Raw genomic sequence first — 19,973 nt, forward strand, 5'->3', positions numbered from 1 at the left:
CCGCCCGAAACGTCAGCCTCTCTGCTCCTATGATGCTGCTTGGCCTGCTGTGTTCATCCAGCCCTGCACCTTGTTGTCTCGGATTCTCCAGCATCTGCAGTTCCTACTATCTCTGATTCGGTATAGAACATTTGGCCGGTTCGCTATTCCCCTTTTACTGCCTGGGGAGTTAACGCAGCAAAATTAGGTTCAAACCTTTAAATGTTCACAAACACCAAACTTTTGAATTGAACCAAATGAGAGCTATTTTTCTAAATAACACACTAGACGCAAGTTAGCAGCAAAATGCTTAAGTTGTTTAAGATCTTTGCAGTCCGCGCTACGCAGAGTAAGGTGTGACAATGCTGGTAGATGTTTGACAATTTCCTACGGGGTGGATCTCAATGTTCAGAAGCACAAACAAGTTTTACAGCCGACAGAACCTGAACAGTACATGTTAGTAGCTGATCACTATCAGTCCAGAGAGAAGGTGTACAGGTTAAATTCTGTAGAAGTAAGAAAAAAACGTTCTATTTATTTCCGATACAGTTGAAATGAATTGTTTTGATTCTTTGGGAAATGATTGTCAATTAGTTAATTTTACAGCGCTGCTAAAATGCTGTTCTTGAGTTCTAATTGAAAAGGTAAGGATTTTTTTTAAACGTGTGTAAGTCAGCATATATTATTTGATGACGAACACATTAATTTCATTCAAAGGGTCGGTTTGAGCTCCGGAAAGTCAGCCAATGTTTGAAGCACGGTTAATCCGAATATTAGATAGTATGTTTAAGACAACTTTTGTTATTTAAGATAAGCTGTAAACTGATCATTAAGCATTAACCTTTGAGTATTCCAATCACTCATTGTTAAAATTTTAAGACGAAACACAAACCTTACGTTTCTGATTGTTCCAAAACCTCAACTTTCTTCTACGTCACTCTGCACAAAGATCAAAGATCTGTGAGCACGCAATTGTATTCAACTAAAGCAACAGTTTTCCAAATTGTGGAATTTTCCTGCCAATATCAACATAATTGTTGAGATTTTCTGCATTTGCCTGGAGAACGGTACAGTTTCTGTGGAAAACCTGTTTTATTCCCTGAGCCACTGTCCCAACCTGCAACGCCCCTTAACCAGAAAACTTATTGTCATTGCATGTACGTTCCTCCATTTTGTGTGACCCTCACACATCCTTAGCAGCTTACATATAATTGCTCTGTGACCTCTGTCACCTAACTACGCCGAAGGCAATACCACTTTCTGATTTTCTCAAGTTTTTTTTTGCTCAAGAAGGGATTTCTGTAGTTCTGCTGCCTTGACCCAATGGCCAAAGCATTGACATTTTGGAATCTGTGTACAACTCTTTCGAGTTTGTTGTATTATATGAGAAAGTCGTGATGCCTTTAAATCAGCTCGGTGAAATCACAAGGTGACACTTTAGTGTAAAAGTTCTCTACCTTACTTTGCTTATACAGTTGGTAGCCAGACTGCTAGTCAATTATGTATATAAGGTAACTGTTATCTAAGTAAGTTTATAAACCAGACTATGTATGTAAATCTGAAATGTCATATTAATATGTACAGTTAGTTGCTAATAAACTAAAAGATGTGTGATTCAATACAAATGTGACTATGTGGTAAACATTACCTGGGCTAATATATAGAAAGCCACATTGCACATCAAAGCTCCTAAACTTTAAGGAACCTCTTCAATGCTTTTTTGGGTTGTACATGGAATTTTAAGCATATTTCTTATCACTTGCATTTCAAGTGTTTCCATTTTACGCCACAGATCTTTACTAATTGTGAGTTTTCTGACACATATACGGAAGTGGATAGAATGTTGTGTCTTTTCCGGTCTTACGAGTTTAAGTTTTTGAATCGTTAACATATCCTTAACCTTTACAAAGTTAATTCTGGTTATCTCTATCCTTCTGACTGCAGTGTGTATTGACCATGTACAGTTATATACAGTGTTTACCATAATTCAATAAACCTGACAGCAGATGGACATTTGAGGATCCTGGCATTTCCAGGGATTCCTTTGCAGGCCTCACCTCGTTCAGGGTGTCCTGTTTAACTATGCATTAAAATGTAAAGAACTCAATGACGGGAAAGGAGCAAAACAGATGCTGGAAGATGGATGAAGAAATTTAAATGGGCAGGAAGTCAATGTTCAGCTTTTTGGAAACAGGTTGAAGTTCAGACATTAAATTAGCAGGAAGTTGCAGGTGTGTTAGCCTTCCTGACAATGAGGGTGCACTATCTGTGGAAAAGAGTCCACGGATGGCTCTGAGGCAGCAGTAGTGAGGCTGCATCCTGCCTGCCTCCAGCTCAGACACTGACACCTCGGGTTAGAGGTGGGGGTGGGTAGGGGAAGGTCTTTTATGGATATTAGAGATGGGAGCACCAGCGACTGGGCACTTTACTGCCACATCTCAGCCAAAGAAGAAATGCCCGAAGTTGCTGGCACTGGGAGGACTGCTGGAGATCAGGCCTTCACTCGGTCCCAGCTAGGAAGGGAGCACATGGTGCTGCCGATCAGGTACGCCATGCAATTGTACAATTAGAGGTAGGGACAGCAGGCAGGTTTGTGGGGGATCAATGACCCCCCATAGCCCAATGGCTGCAGGAATGCGGTATTGTCATAAGGACACTGCTCTTCCCCAGGCATGTGATTTTCTGCCTGTCTCCATGGACAGGGTGGCAGATGCCATGGAGAGCCTGGTCCAGCCCTGTCTGAGCCTGATGGATATGCAGACAGATCTGCACAGACCTGCACACCATCGCCCTAGTCATTGGATGGAGTTTAATTTAGATAAATGTGAGGTGTTGCATTTTGGTAGGGCAAATCAGGGCAAGAATTACACACTTAATGGTAAAGTGGGAAATGTTGCCAAACAAAGAGGCCTTGGGGTGCAGGTTCATTGTTCCTTGAAAGTGGAGTCACAGTAGATAGGATAGTGAAGAAGGTGCTTGGTATGCTTGTCTATATTGATCAGTGCATTGAATATAGGAGTTGGAAGGTCATGTTGTGGCTGTACAGGACATTGGTTTGGCCACTTTAGGAATGCTGTGTGCAATTCAGGTCTTTCTGCTGTAGGAAACTTGAAAAGGTGCAGAAATGATTTACAAGGTGTTGCCAGGTTTGGAGGTTTTGAGGTATAGGGAGATGCTGAATAGGCTGCGGTTATTTTCCCAGGAGTGTCAAAGGCTGAGGGGTGACATTACAGAGGTTTATAAAAAATCATGACAGGCATGGTTAGGGTGAATGGCCAAAGTTTTTCTCCAGGGTAGGGGGATCCATAACTAGAGGGCATAGGTTTAAGGTGTGAAGGGAAAGATTTAAAAGGGACTTAAAGGGCAACTTTTTCATGCAGAGGGTAGTGCATATATGGAATGAGCTGCCAGAGGAAGTGGTGGTAGCTGGTACAATTACAACATTGACAAAGATATTTGGATGGGTATATGAATACGAAGGGCTTAGAGGGATATGGGCGAAATGCTGGCAACGGGGACTAGGTTAGTTTGGGAAACTGGTTGGCATGGACGAGTTGGACTGAAGGGTCTCTTTCCATGGTGTACAACACTGTGGCTCTATGAGTCTCAGCACCCCAGTTATGTGATAGGAGGATGAGTTACCCTGAGCTTATTCCTGGTGCCCCTTCCTCACAAGGAGACCGGGCAGTGCCAGTAGGCACCCAGCCAGAGGAGTAACCACAAATAGGTCCCTTAGAGATCTCGTCTCTCAATGCTCCAGAGGTGACAGGCCTTCCACCTCCACCTCGCCTGCCAGTCTCAGACAGTGTCGGGTCAAACCCAGAAGGGAGCACATGCATCTGGCAAGGACACCCTCAGCATGTTTGGGCCCTTTACACACAAGTACTCCTACCCCAAAACTCCAAGGCCAATGGGTTCTGCTGTTTGGCAGGCTCCCTCCACTCCAACTGATGACCGAGCCAGAGATTGCACCAAGACATGGTGAGAGGGAGGGGGAGAAATAAGAAGACCCTCTGAGAGCACATTTGTGACACTGTGTTGTGAATACACGCTCACATTTGTAAGCCTGTGTGTTTCACCTTCACGGTATAGGTGTGTGTTTACTGGTGTTGCCCTTTGATGGGTCCCGATGGGTCCTATATAGCCTGAAGTTGCAGACAGTCCCTCACAGATAGCAACACTCACCCTGTCTACTCCCAGTGCAGTCACAGCCATTTTAATTTCCATTGTGGTTTACAAAATGATGGAACAGCAGCAGCAACCACTTCTTGAATGGTGAGTTCCAGCCTCCACCCTCACCTTGTAGGTGAACCCCTGAACATCAACATCCCCTTCCTGATAGGCCTCCCATCAACCTCCTCCAGACCCACTCAATCTGTCTACCAGAGTCAGCATCTGCTCCCTTTTTGTCCTGTGCCGTACCTTGTTCTACAATAAGCCTTTGCTGCTTCTGGTTTATTCTCCTGCACCCTTCACAGCTATGCCAGGCTGTTAACAACAGTGACCGGCTGCCTGGATTCATATCAGCACTAAACAGGAAGGCAATACAGTTGTACTATGAGCTGAGGGGTGGAGCACAATGAGACAACACAGAGATACTGTGAGCATCAGTCTGGCATTATGTGAGTGAGAGCTAAGAGAGCCAGTGAGCAGCCCTGAGATGTAGCCTTGTCCAATACCGCAGCTGGTGCCTATCCCTGATCACAAACCTTGCAGTAGGATCCAAAGTGCACCACCGAAGTAAAGCAGAGTTGTGCGAGTGTATCAGAAATGTGCCATGCTGACATGGAGAGGCTGGCATGTGTTGGATGCCAGTGTCCATGGACATGGGGTGTGTGTAACTGCTGTTGGGAGCATGCCTTGACTCATTATTGCTGGACTTCTGAGATGGTGTATGAGGGGAATTTCAGTAGTAATCTGGAGTTGCCAGGTTACCACACAGATCTGCATTTTGAGAGTTCTCAGCATCTGGTAACCTCAGTGCAGGGGGTAGGGCAGGTGGCTACATATCAAAATGGTGAGACGTGCACTTAATGAGTCACTACAGACAATAATTTCCTTTCATAGGAATTTCACTGCTGCCTGGCAAGTATCTCAACTTGGCTCCTGGATCTCTGTTGAAAAATGCCAATAGTTGCTCCTGATGTCAAGAAAGGCCTCATTGGACATTTCACATGATTCTCCCAGATTTCCCACCAGAGCCCATATCGTTCAGGGCCTGGCAAGATTCTGCCCAGTGTTTCATTCCTTTTTTGAGTGTGGCTGTGTCATCAGCACTAATTGTATTACAGAAGCCAAGGAGGTTGGTTTATTGTTGAGTAATAATTTTCTGTTCTGTTTACATTAATTGTTATTTACCTTTCAAATACTGCAGAACATTATTAAATGCTGATATGATGAAGATTCTCTGGGCTAGATGTGCCACAGTTTGACATAGACAATAATCTATGTGGATTCAGGATCTGATTCCTGTTGTTTGCATAGGTTCTGTCAGATCTTCATTATCAAATGGAAGATTGTAGATGAGAACTTAACCCTATTTCTCCCTATCACCTGATCACCCAACTACCCTTCTGAGCCCGCTGTTTGTTTAAATTGTTAACATTCCCACCTCCTTAAGTTCAAATCCACGCCAATTAAAATCTTCCGTTATCACACCTGCCTCAAAAATGCATACTTGAACCCTCTTTAATTGAAAAATTGAAAGAAGCCAACTGTATGCAATATATATTTAAATAAGACACCGAAACATCAGCATGAACGTGAGACAGTTCGAGGGAAAGTTCAGACACAATTGTTGTCTTGATTTTTAAGCAATCAACTTTTGGAGACAGAATGTAGGATTTTACAATAATTTTATTTGAGGGACGTAAGGAGAGATCTGCCTCAGTTATTAGACCAATGTAAAGCTCTAAAGCACACAGAAAAGTTGAGTATCTTATTTTACTTGCATCCTGTTATCCACATTCAAACCCTTCTCGATACATAAAAATAAAAAAGATATCCCTCTGACTCAGAGGGTCATGTGAAATGGCTTCCTTCACCCAGTCAGGGAGTGAACAATCAATCTCACCGTAGATGTTGCTGTCTCTTCCCTTAAAAGTGTCTGTCCTACACTGTTTCCTCTCAAGGCCCTCTTAGAATGTTCTCATTAATGTTGTCTCTTGTTTATGCAGGTGCCTGCAGGGATCCTCCTGACACAAGTCTCTAAGCTGCTTGAGTATCAATCTATGCAAAGTTGAAACCTGCCTTTTACCTATAGTAAGGAAGAATACTTAAAGTATTAAAATCTAAGTTCACTTTTGGCCCCATGGCCTAAGGTAGCCAATACCTGGGTGTCATCCCTGTCCTTTACGCTCCACCACCCGTCAATACTTGCCAGGATACTTGCCTAGGTTTGTAAAGGCAAAGGGCTAAACCATCTGTGATATTAGGTCCTTCAGTTGAGGCCACTGACCTAATTGTCCTGGTTTCTGAATCATCACCGCCATCTTCTGTATAATCTCCTGGTGCCATAAGCCAGGCATGTTATTTGTGAAATCCAAGGCATGGGAGACCATCTAATCCATGGGTGAATTTGGGCATTTGTTCCATGATTCCATAGTTCCTTCCACACTGTTCTGCATTTATCTCTGCCTCTATATCATGCAGAAATTGCTGTTTCTAATCTCCTGTCGAGGCTGTTTGCAGAGCTTCCACACACAGTGTTTCACTTACTCGCTCACTGGTCCTTGCTCCTTACCCCAGTTGTTACTGCAGACACTAATCCCTGGGCAAGCAGCTGTAGCCTCCTTAGTGGCTTAGTGATTGCTCAATCCAATGTGGGCTGTGATCTGGATTAATGCTGCTTCTAACAGTACCTTCACAGCTTGCACTAAATCTTGATTATTGCTTGACGCTGTGTATATCCCCTTTAACTCTATGCTTCCATATAATCAGGTATGACATCAAAGTCGCATTTATTGTCTGTATGAAGGTTAACCTACTGAATCACAATAGTCTTACAGCACCGAAAAAGGCCATTTGGCTCATCATGCCTGGGTCAGCTCTTCAAATAAGCATCATTACCTAGTGCCAATCTCCTGTTTCTTTCCACACATGTTGCATTGTTTTTATATCAGTTAATCATTGATTGCCCTCATGAATATTTGAATGTAGTAACATCTTCTTTGTGGTAATCTGTACCCAACATTTCAATTTGATTCAAGGTTCCCTTTTTATTGGCCATTGAACAGAAATGCCTTAATTATCAAATCCAATGAATAATTTAAAAGATTCTGCAGTTGTCCCTTTCCCTGTATAATTTGATGTTTTTAAAATCAGTTCCTCTATGGATTATGTGTAAAAGTATGTTTCCTTGCTCTTGAAAAAAAGTTGACTGGATATGTGTATCCTCCCCACTCAGTCCCAATGTTTAAGATCGTGGTCAAATCATGCAATCTAGTTCTGTTAAAACCTTCTAGGTCAAGGGCACAAATATCTCCAAAAGAAAGCTGTAAATTAGTTCGTTTCATCTACACATTCCTTTCTCTTGAAATATCCCATTTAATTACACCTAACGTGGGATTATTCACATTTAATGTGTCTTTTTCCTGTCACTATTCAATTAAAATATTCTCACCATGTTCTTAAACAGAAAATACATTCCTATTTGATCACAAACACTAAATGTTCTCCCATGTTCCTGTTTTACAGTTTAGATATTTCAGGTTTCCAAGAGTAACTTGCTAAATTTCTTTAAATATTTCACTTCTCAAATTATTCCAGATTCAAACTAAAGGGTTCCCTTTATAACTTGTCGCCTCCCTGGAAACTACTTCTGTGTATATTCATCCTTGCTCTTAACTGAAAATTTAATGCATACAAGTGATACTAAACCTTTAGCACCCCGTAACGTTTGTGCATTCTTATTGGGGTGCAGCTATTTAGCAAATTTTTCACAAAGGGTCTGACAATAACTAAACAATTCCAATGAACTTTCTTGCACATTCACTGGCCTTGACAGTCCATTGTGTTCCTTTGACACAGGACAGTGCATGTATGGAATGAACTGCCAAAGGAGGTTGTGGAGACTGGTACAATTACAACATTTAAAAGGCGTCTGGATGGATATATGAATAGGAAGGGCTTACAGAGATATGAGCCAAATGGTAGCAGATGGGACTAGATTAATTTAAAATATCTGGCCAACATAGACGAGTTGGACCGAAGGATCTGTTTCTGTGCTATACATCTCTATGACTCTCTGACCGTGAGGAAGCTCCCATTCCTTTATTCCGGATGGCTTTAAACCCAACTCTTCCAGCAGCTCATGGATATGCAGTATAGTCCTATGTACTCCTTGCCAGCTCCCAAGGTGTTTTGAGAATCACCCATATATGAGATTATGGTGTTAAAATTGAATCAGAGATAGTAGGAACTGCAGATGCTGGAGATTCCGAGACAACAAGGTGCAGAGTTGGATGAAGGGTCTAGGCCCGAAACGTCAGCCTTTCTGCTCCTATGATGCTGCTTGGCCTGCTGTGTTCATCCAGCTCTGCACCTTGTTGTCTCTTATGAGATTATGGTGCTTCGTCTTCAACTTAATGTATTTTCCACATTGAGTGCTTGAAATAGCACATTTTTATCAAATTATACCTCAATCCAAATATCAGAAATAATAATGTCCAAGCTCAGTATTTTAAACGGTTCTTTTTAGATCAGAGACCCAGGCAATCAGAGATAACACAGTGTGGAGCTGGAGGAACACAGCAGGCCAGGCAGCATCAGAGGAGCAGGAAAGTTGACGTTTTGGGTCAGGATCCTTCTTCAGAAATGGGAAGGGGGGAAGGAAGCTGGGAAATAAATAGAGAGAGGAGAGGAGGGGTGGGGCTGGGGTAGGTAGGTTGGATAGTGATAGGTGAGTGCAGGTAGGCTATGGTGGGGATTGGCCAATGAGATGGGAGGAGCAGATAAGTGGGAGAGAAGATGGACAAGTTGTGTCAGGTCAAGGAGGCGGGGTTGAGCAGGAGGGTTGGTCATGGGAGGAGGCCGGGGGTGGGGAGATTTTGAAACAAGTAAAGTCCACATTGAGACCATTGCACTGTAGGCTCCCACGGTGGAATATGAGGTACTGCTCCTCCAGTTTCCGGGTGGCGTCATCGTGACACTGGAGGAGGCCCAGGATGGACATGTCACCCAGGGAGTGGGAGGGGGAGTTGAAGTGGTTCGTGACCGGAAGGTGTTGTCGTTTGTCCCATAGAAAGCGCAGATGCTCTACAAAGTGGTCTCTGAGCCTCCGCTTGGTCTCACCAATGTAGAGGAGGCCACACCGGGAGCGGCAGATACAGTAGACCACATTGACGGATGTGCAGGTGAACCCCTGTCTAATGTGGAAGGTTTGTTTGGTTCCTTGGATTGAGGTGAGGGGGGAGGTGTAGGGGCAGGTGTAGCACTTCCTGCGATTGCAGAGAAAGGTGCTGGGGATGGTGGGGCTAGTGGGGAGTGTGGAGTGGATGAGGGAGTCACAGAGGGAGCGGTCCCTATGGAAGGCAGATAGGGGTGGGGAGGGAAATATATCTTTGGTTGTGGGGTCGGATTGCAGGTGGTGGAAGTGGCGGAGAATGATACGTTGGATGCAGAGGTTAGTGGAGTGATATGTGAGGACAAGGGGAATTCTGTCTTTGTTTTTGTTGGGGGAGGGGATGTGTGGGCGGAGGTGCGGGAAACGTAAGAGATGCGGTCGAGATAATTTTTGACTGCCGAAGAGGGGAAGTTGCAGTCCTTGAAATAAGAGGACATCTAGGATGTTTGGGAGTGAAATGCCCCATCTTGGGAGCAGACACAACCCGGGTCCTGGCCCGAAACATCAGCTTTCCTGCTCCTCTGATGCTGCCTGGCCTGCTGTGTTCCTCTAGCTCCACACCTTGTTATCTCTGACTCCAGCATCGGGCAGTTCTTACTATCCCTAAGTGATCGGAGTCAGTTTAAGGTTCTCCCATTTTCAAACACTTTGACTCAGATGATTACACATTGCCTGAATGGTTAAGGCTAGTGTCTAAAAGGCAACGGTTTTAACCCAAATTGGATGTCTGTAAGTTTCTAAAATCATATACCTTGACCAATATGGAAAGTGAATGGTGAAATTAAAAAGAAAGCTGTCAGCAGAAAAAGTGAGCTCTCCGCTGGTCAGGGAAAGGATGGGGCCCAAGTCACCACGTGATTTACATTGTAATTTTACCTTGTTCAGAAAACTGACAAACATTTCTGATCAAGTCAAAGTAAGCTGTCCAACTTGATAGCCCTTTCTTTGATTTTACAATTCGTTTTCAATTATCTCAAAACATTTTTAGTATTTTTAAGATCACCTTCACAACAGGAGCATAAATCTCGTACCTTTATACGTTTGCAGTATTTTCTCATAAACATTTTATCAAGAGGTGAGTTCAGTTGGATATTTGCCAAATGATAGTTTATCCAGAGTTTTTCGGTCCCAAAGAAGGCTGCTGGACCCAAAACGTTAACTCTGATTTCTCTCCACAGGTAGAGTCATTGAGTCATGCAGCTGTACAGCATGGAAACAGACCCTTCAGTCCAACTTGTCCAGACTGACCAGCTATCCTAAATTAATCTAATCCCATTTGCCAACATTTGGCCAATATCCCTCTAAATTCTTCCTATTCATATACCCAATCAAGATGACTTTTAAATGTTGTCATTGTACCAGCCTCCACCACTTCCTGTGGCAGCTCATTCCACACACACACAACCCTCTGCATGAAAAAGTTGCCCCTTACGTGCCTTTTAAATCTTTCCCCTTTCACTTTAAACTTATGCCCTCTAGTTCTAGATTTCCCCACCCTGGGGAAAAGACCTGGGCTATTCACATTATCCATGCCACTCATGATTTTATAAGCCTCTATAAGGTCACCCGTCAGCCTCCAATGCTCCAGGGAAAATAGCCTCAGCCTATTCAGCCTCTTCCTATAGCTCAAACCCTCCAAATTGGCCAAAATTCTTGTAAGCATCTTCTGAACCATTTCAAATTTCAAAACATCCTTCCTATTGCAGGGAGACAAGAATTGAATGCAGTATTCCAAAAGTAGCCTCACTAATGGGTGGCTTCAAATGGTGTCAGAGGGGAAACTCTCCGAGGGTTGGAGTCATACCTGACACATAGGAAGATGGTCATGGTTGTTGGAGGTCAATCATCTCAGCTCCAAGACATCTCTGCAGGAGTTCCTCAGGGTAGATGTCCTAGACCCAACCATCTTCAGCTGCTTCATCAATGACTTTCCCTCCATCATAAGGCAGAAATGGGGATGTTCACTGATGATTGCACAATGTTCAGCACCATTTGTGACTCCTCAGATACTGAAGCAGTCCACGTTCACATGCAACAAGATCTGGACAATATCCAGGCTTGGGCTGACAAGTGGCAAGTGATAATCGCACCACACAAATGCCAGCCTATGACCATCACCAATAAGAGACTATACTCCCCACTTGGCTGGATGAGTGCAGCCCCAACAACACTCAAGAAGCTTGACACCATCCAGGACAAAACAGCCCACTTGAATGGTACTACATCCACAAGCATCCACTCCCTCCACCACCGATGCTCAGTAGCAGCAGTGTGTACCATCTACAAGATGCACTGCAGCAATTCACCAAAGATCCTCCAAAGCACCTTCCAAACCCACGACCACTTCCATCTAGAAGGACAAGGGCATTAGACATATGGGAACACCACCACCTCCAAGTTCCCTCCAAGCTACTCACCATCCTGACTTGGAAATATGTCGCCATTCCTTCACTGTCGCTGTGTCAAAATCCGGGAATTCCCAACCTACAGCAGGAGGACTGCAGCAGTTCAGAAGGCAGCTCACCACCTCCTTCTCAACGGCAACTAGGATGGGCAAGAAATGCTGGCCAGCCAATCCCACAAATAAAGAGAGAGAAAAAAAAAATATTCTGTACAACTGCAACATGATCTCTCAACTCCTAGACTCAATGCAGTGACAAATAAAGGGAAGCATACCAAACACCTTCTTCACTATCCTGTCTACCTGCAACTCCACTTTCAAGGAACAGTGAACTTGCACTCCAAGGTCTTTTTGTTCAGTAACATTCCCTGCGACCTTAACATTAAGTCTATAAGTCCTGCCTTGATTTGCCTTTCCAAAATGCAGCACCTCACACTTACCTAAATTAAACTCCATCTGCCACTCTTTGGCCCATTGGCCCATCTGATCAAGGTCCCGTTGTACGTTGAGGTAATCTTGTTCACTACACCACCAATTTTAGTGTCATCTGCAAATTTACTAACCATATCTCCACTGTTCATATTCAAATAATTTATATAAATGACAAAAAGCAGTGGACCCAGCAGGAATCCTTGTGACTCAACACTGGTCATGGGTCTTCAGTCTAAAAAGCAACCCTCCACCACCACCCTCTGTCTCTACCTTTGAACCAGTTCTGTATCCAAATGGCTAGTTCTCCTGTATTCCATGTGATCTAACCTTGCTAACCAGTCTACCATGTGGAACCTTGTCGAAGTCTACATAGATCACATCCACCAGTCTGCCTTCATCAATCCACTTCATTACTTCTTCAAAAACCTCTATCAAGTTACTGAGACATGATTTCCCATGCACAAAGCCATGTTGACTATCCATAGTCAGTCCTTGCCTTTCAAAATACATGGAAATCCTGTTCCTCAGGATTCCCTCCAACAACTTGTCCACCACCAATTTCAGCCCCATGGGTCTATAGTTCCCTGGCTTTTCCTTACCACCTTTCTTAAATAGTGGCACCACGTTAGCCAACCTCCAGTCTTCAAGCACTTCGTCTGTGGCTATTGATGATACAAATATCTCAGCGAGGGGCCCAGAAATCACTTCCCTAGCCTCCCACAGATTCTACAGTACATCTGATCAGGTTCCAGTAATGTATCCATCTTTATGCATTTTAGATGTCCAGCACCTCCTCCTCTGCAATATGGACATTTTTCAAGTTGTCACTATTTATGGACCTAAGTTCTGAAGCTTCTATAACATTCCCCACAGAAAACACTGCTGTAAAATACTTGTTTAGTATCTCCCCCATCTCCTGCGATTTCACACATAGGCAGCTTTGCTGATCTTTAAAGGGCCCTATTCTCTTCCTAGTTACTGTTTTGTCCTAAATGTATTTGTAGAATCCCTTTGGATTCTCCTTAACTATGTTTGCAAAGCTATTTCATGTCCCCTTTTTGCCCGCCTGATTTACCTCTTAAGTATGCTTCTATTTCCTTTATACTCTTCTAGGGATTCACTTGATCCCTGCTGATGATACCTGGCAAATGCTTCCTTACTTTGCTTGTCCAAACCTTAATTTCTCTAGTCATCCAGCATTCCCTATACCTACCAGCCTCGTTCTTCAGCCTAACAGGAACATACTGTTTCTGAACTCTTGTATTCCCATTTTTGAAGGCTTTCCATTTTCCAGCCAAACCTATGAATATCCATCCCAATCAACTTTTGAAAGTTCTTGCGTCTTACTCCTACCTTCCTCTAATTTAGAACTTTAACTTTTACATCAGATCTATCCTTTTCCATCACTATTTTAAAACTAATAGCACTTTGGTCACTGGCCTCAAAGTGTTCCCCCATTGACACCTCATTCACCTGCCCTGCTTTATTTCCCAACAGTAGGTCAAGTTTTGCACCTTCTGTACTAGGTACATCCACACAGTGAATCAGAAAATTTTCTTATACATATTTAACAAATTCCTCTCCATACAAGCCCTTAACACTATGGCAGTCCCAGTTTGTGTTTGGAAAATTAAAATCCCCTACTATTACTACCCTATTATTCTTACAGATAAATGAGATCTTCCAACAAATTTGCTCTTCAATTTCCTACTGACAACTGGGGGGTCTATAGTACAATCACAATAAAGTGATCATCCCTTTCTTACTTTTCGGTTCCACCCAAATAACCGCCCTGGATGTACTCCCAGGAATATCCTCCCTAAGTACAGCCATAATGTTATCCCTAATCGAAAACACCACTCCCCCTCCTCTCTTGCCTCACCCCCTTTATATCCTTCCTATAGCATCTATACCCTGGAACATTATGCTGCCAGTCCTGTCCATCCCTGAGCCACGTCTCTGTAATCACTATGATATCCCAGACCCATGTCCCTAACCATTCCCTGAGTTCATCTACCTTATCTGTTAGGCTTCTTGCATTGAAATAAATGCAGTTTAATTTGTCAGTCCTACCTCGTTCTCTGCTTTGTTCCTCCTGCCCTGACTGTTTGACTTGCTCCTTTTCCCAACTGCACCAGTCTCAGACTGCTCTCTTTCCTCACTATCTCTCTGGGCTCCAAACAACCCCACCCCACCTCCACCCCGCTTCCCCCTCCCCGCCAAACGCACGCACACACACACAAGTTTAAACCCTCCCGAGCAGCTGTTGCAAATCTCCTTGCCAGTTTGTTAGTCCCCTTCCAATTTAGGTGCAATCTGTCCTCCTTATACAGGTCACTTCTACCCCAGAAGAGATTCCAATGATCCAAAATTGTGAATCCTTCTCCACTGCACCACCTCTTCAGCCACCAATTCATCTGCTCTATCCACCTATTCCTACTGTCACTAACTCGTGGCACCGGGAGTAATCCAGATCTTACTACCCTCAAGGACCTACTTTTTAAATTCCTGCCTAATTCCTATAATTTCTCCTCAGAACCTTGTCCTTTTCTCTTCCTATGTCATAAGATGCAATGTATACAATGACCTCCTGCTGGTCCCTCTACCCTTTGAGAATTTTCTGAACCCTCTCCGAGATATCCCTGATCCTGCCACCAGGAAGCAACACACCATTCTGATGCCTCGTTGTTGGCCGCAGAAACATCTGTCTGTGCCTCTGACTAGAGAGACCCCGATCACAATCAATCACTTTGCACGAGACGTACCTCTCATTACATTAGAGCCATGCTGCCAGACCTGCTGAGTTTTTCCAGCAATTCCTGTTTTTGTTTTGATGCAGTTTATTTATGTTTTTGAGAACTTGAGCTTGAACAACATGAAAAATTTGTTTTCTAATTAAAATCTAAAAGTACAGTTCAAACTCTTTCCAATGATTGAAATTCTTTGTCCAACCAATTATGTTTTGTAAACAACACCTGAATTTTCAATGAGGCCTCTTTAGCTACAGGCAGTCCCTGGATTGTGAACAGGTTCTGTCCTTGAGTTAATTTACAAAGCAATTTGTACACAAGTTGGAGCACAATGAAGAACAATGTAAAACCATTATTTGTAAATACAGGAAATGTTTGTATGTTGGGTCTTTAAAGTTACACCCCTGTATGGGATCGTGTTCATAAGTACAAGCTCGTAGGTCTGATATTCGTAAATTGGAGACCCCTTGTATAGGGGTGAGTACCTGCCTCTCGCACTGTGGTGCTGTGTGCAGTTGTGACTCATTATATGGGGTAGACCTGTCATCTCCCCATTTTTCAGCTGTTTCTACCCTATCCTCATTGTTATGAGCCCCAGCCACTGACTCATGGGGCCTTCTTACATTAGGATGAAATCATCAGCACAGTTGCCAATAGAAAGTGGTGATGATCATTTTCCCTCTTCTCTCCTTTACCTTCCTTCTGACCTATCCACCAACTTCTATTTCACTGTGGTGCCGTATGGATTCCTCTCAGCATCCTCTTCAATATATTTTGGCTGTAATTTTGCTATAAACCTGGTAATCCCTCCAATCACTAATGAAATTTTGCAGTCCTTTTCCTTCTTCACCTCTCTTGACTGCATTTTTAAAAGGTTGTTTCATACTCAGCACAGATACTACCAGCATGGACCTTCTTCAGCTCTTGCATGGATATTTCCAGCACAAATTTGGCTCATTCACAACTCCTGTGCAGATACTACCATTTGAATGAAGTTCAATCAAAGCTTCTGTGCAAATTCTACCAACACAGAGCCTTTGCTAGCAATTTCTCTCTTTTCAGCATTTCCTAACCTCAGTACTCTTCCAGATCCTGAGATAGCACCTTCCAAACCCACTACCACTGAAGGACAAGGGCAGCAGATACATTGGAAACCACCACCTGCAAGTTTCACTCACTATCTTGATTTTGAAATATATCATCATTATTTCACTGTCGCTGGGTCAAAAATCCTGGAATTCCCTCCCTTAAGGTCATTGTGGGTCCACCTGCAGTGTAGGAACTGCAGTAGGTCAAGAAGCAGCTCACCACCACCTTCTCAAGGGCAATTAAGGATGGGAAATAAATGCTGGCCAGCCAGCAATGCCCATGTCCCATGAGTACGGGACAAAGGTTTCTTTGATACCTTTCAATAAAACCATCTCAGGTCAGCTTCCTGCCCTCATTATGGGTGCTAAATGAAATATACTCATCCATTTTATCAAACTGCTTCAATAGTTTGAGACCCCATATGTTTTCATGGCTTTTAAAGAATGAACTGAAAGAGACAGCATAGGATAGGCACCAATGAAGGAACATCTAGGATGAGAGTGATTGCTTACTCTCTGTCTTGATGAAGGAGCCCTATGACACAAAAGGGACATTTGTTTTATTTGCTGATTGTGAAGACAGGCTGGAATTTGGATAAGAGGATGTGAATAATTTAAGATACTCAGCTCTTCTGTGTGCTTTAGATTTTACTTTGATCTAATAACTAAGGCAGGTCTCTCCGTGTGTCGCTCAAATACATCGATCTCCAGATCAGGGAGCAAGTACATCTTCTGCGTCCTGCAAGAGTACATAGAATAACTTCAGAGATAACTGCCTCAAGCAAATGAAACTTTCGGTCGGAAGGGTTAGGTCAGTGAGAGCAAAGAATTAAATTCATGGCTAAATGCTAATTGTTAATATGGGTACAACAATACTTGGGGATGGGGTGCATAGTTGTAGGGTACAGGTTCGCCTAAAGCTTTATTCTAAGAATACACAGCATGTGCATTGTTTGCTCTATCATAGCAACATCAAATTACTTGGAACTGGGACCTTTGTGTATAGGGTTCCACTTTTACCATTCCCTATATGTTGTCATAATTAATAAAGCCTCCTAACATACACTTACAAGAGTATGGACTTAATGTTACCATTACAAGATAGTAAAAAAACCAAATATAAGTATATAAAATTAAATATTTAACTTAGAATCAACTGGAACATTCATGACCTCTGGACTCAACTGTCACACTCAACTATGGCTGGTCTGTCACATTCTCCCCTCCATAACCATGAGGTTTCACAATGGTATTGTGAAGCACTTTCATTATGTTAAAGGCACAACATAAATTTAAGTTGCTGTATTAGATTTCATTTATTCAGACCTAAATATGCGAACATGCAAACATACTAAGTAGTAGCAGAAGAAGGCCATTTGTCTGCTTGAGCCTGCTTTGCCTTTCTATAAGATATAGCTGACCTGTTTGTGGTGCTATGGACCAGACCAAACCCCCTTCAGATATATCAAGGGGAAAGCCTCAATCCTAACTTCTATCTTATTTAAAGGTAAGTGTAAGGTGCTGTGTTCCAGATGTAATTCTCTTGGCTACACTACTCGACTTTATGCAAAACACACTTTATTCTTACACTACAGTTAGAGTACAAATACAATAAAGAAGAATTAGTATAACTTTAACTCAATTTGAAAACATAACAGAATTATAGTATATTTAACTACTAAACAGCAACTGTTCCAATATATTAACATCTCATAAACAACACCCTTGGCAAAGGCAAAGTCAGTAAAATAGATTGTCTTGTATGCAATTCTGGCAACAGAGGGAGGACCCAAGCTTTGAATTGTAGAAGCGAGAGTGAGAGAGAGACAGCCATCCTTCAATTCCCAACAACTACTGAAAGCTAAACTAAAACCCTTGCTCTTTGGGAGCCAGACTCCACCCATTCATGCTTCTTCTATTGTTCCAACTTTTAAAAAAAATCCAAAGCCTCACAAGCTGTTTACTTTATTGGCTTGGAGGAGACAGCTAGCCACCTATAGCTCAAAATCTCTCTTCAAAAAAAAGGACAAAATACACTTCTTAAAGCCTTTGTATCATTACAGTGTTTCAAATTCCACATTTCAATCTAGCTTTATAAAGTTTGAATCCCTTGTCTAATAAGAATCTAACTACTTCTGCGTTAACAATATTTAATAACCCTGTCTTCACTGCCTGCTGGGGCAGAAAATTCCAAAAACACGATACTCTGAGAGTAAAATAAGCTCATCTCTGTCCTAAAAGTGGACTGCTAATTTTAAGACAGTGCTCCCTTGTTCTATACTGACCCACAAGATGAAATATCCTTTCCACATTCAACTTTTCAAGCCTGTTCAGGATGTTATAAAACTCCATCAAATCATTTCTCACTCACCCAATCCCAGAGGTAACAAGCCCAGTCTGTAACAATCGAGAAAACAAAAACAGAAGTTTCTGGAAAAGCTTAGCAGGTCTGGCAGCATCTGTGGAGAGAACTCGGAGTTAATGTTTCGGGTCCAATGATCTTCTCCTGAACCTCCTCTGAACATCAGAATGCATTTACATCTTTTCTTAAATAAGAGACTAAAACTGCACAAAAGACATTGAGAGAATCAGGCAAGAGAAAGATTCCAAGGCAGGCAGTCAATGGTATCTAGAGGAAAAGGCAAAGAAAGAACACTGAAACAGGCAGTCAAAGACATTGAATGGTGAGTAATTTTACTTCATTCTTCCTTATCTCTGGCTTAAGTCATCTAAAAGATAGGCAGGAGAGCTCAGCTATGTAGAAAACACACCCCATACTGCGTGGGGAGTAGTGGATACTTCAAGTGGGTTTAATGATCACATGTGCAGGAAGTAATTTGAGCTGCAAAAATTTGAGATCCAGATTTTGGAACATTTAAGGTTATTGTGAAAAATAACAACTCAAAGCTTGTGGGTAGATAAAAGATTGGCTGGCTAGCGAGCAGCAAACAGAGAATGTGCATAAATGGGCCTTTATCTGATTGGTAGGGTGTGATGAGTGGAGTCCCACAGGGCTCTGTGCTGGAACTTCAACTTTTTACAGATTACATCAAGACTGCAATGAATGGAGCGAAGGCATGGAAGCTAAATGTATAGATGGCACCCAGAGAGGGAGGGAAGTATGTTGTGAAGTAGATATAAGGAGGTTGCAGATAGACATAGATAGGTTGAATCAGTGGGAATAATTCTGGTAGTTGGAGAATAATGTGGGAAAATATGAAGTAGTTCACTTTGGCAGGAAGATTGAAAGGCAGACTAGTATTTAATGGGGACTGACTGCAGAATTCTGAGTTGCAGAGGGATGTACGTGCCCTTGGATCACAATTAATTACTACACAGCTATAGCATCTAATCAAGAAGGTTAATGGGATCCTCTCCTTTATTGTGAGAGAACTTCAACATAAAAAATAAAGATGTGTTTCGGGTGTAAAAGGCATTTGTGAGACAACATTCCACTTACTGCATGAAGTTTTGGCCTTCATATTTAAGGAAGGATGTAAATGTATTCGAGGTGGATCAGAGGGCATTTACTCGGTCAATGCCTGGAATGAGTGGAGTATCTAATGAGGATAAGTTGGACATGCCAGGCTGGTTTCTGCTGGAGTTTAAATGAGTGGTGGCTGACTTGGTTGTAATAGATAAGATCCAGAATAGTCTTGAGAAAGTGACATGGAAAAGATATTTGTAGATCACTCCAGAGCTATGGGGCAATGTTTTAGAATTAGGGATTGCTCTTTTAGGACGAGGTCTGAGGAGGATTTTTTTCTCTCTCTGAAGAACAAGAAAGCCCCGGGTTGTCTTCAGAAAGCATCAAAAGAGGAAGCAGCTGCATCAAAAGACTACATAATCTTTACATTTATCTTTTGAAACTGGTTGTGATTGGTGAAGGTCAATCATCTCAGTCCAGGAAGATCACAGCAGGCATACCTCAGGGTAGTATGTTAGGCACGGCAAATATCAATGACTTTCTCTCCATCCAG

The 19,973-nt window shown here is 42.6% G+C and overlaps 1 protein-coding gene across 1 annotated transcript in view; it reads left to right on the top strand.

Annotated features, from left to right (window-relative positions):
* The window catches only part of LOC109929418 (NXPE family member 3-like), a 456,754-nt gene that overhangs the window by 162,544 nt on the left and 274,237 nt on the right, over window positions 1-19,973 (top strand).

Source organism: Rhincodon typus, chromosome 11, assembly GCF_021869965.1.
Source record: "Rhincodon typus isolate 14 chromosome 11, sRhiTyp1.1, whole genome shotgun sequence".
Classification (NCBI taxonomy): Eukaryota; Metazoa; Chordata; class Chondrichthyes; order Orectolobiformes; family Rhincodontidae; genus Rhincodon; species Rhincodon typus.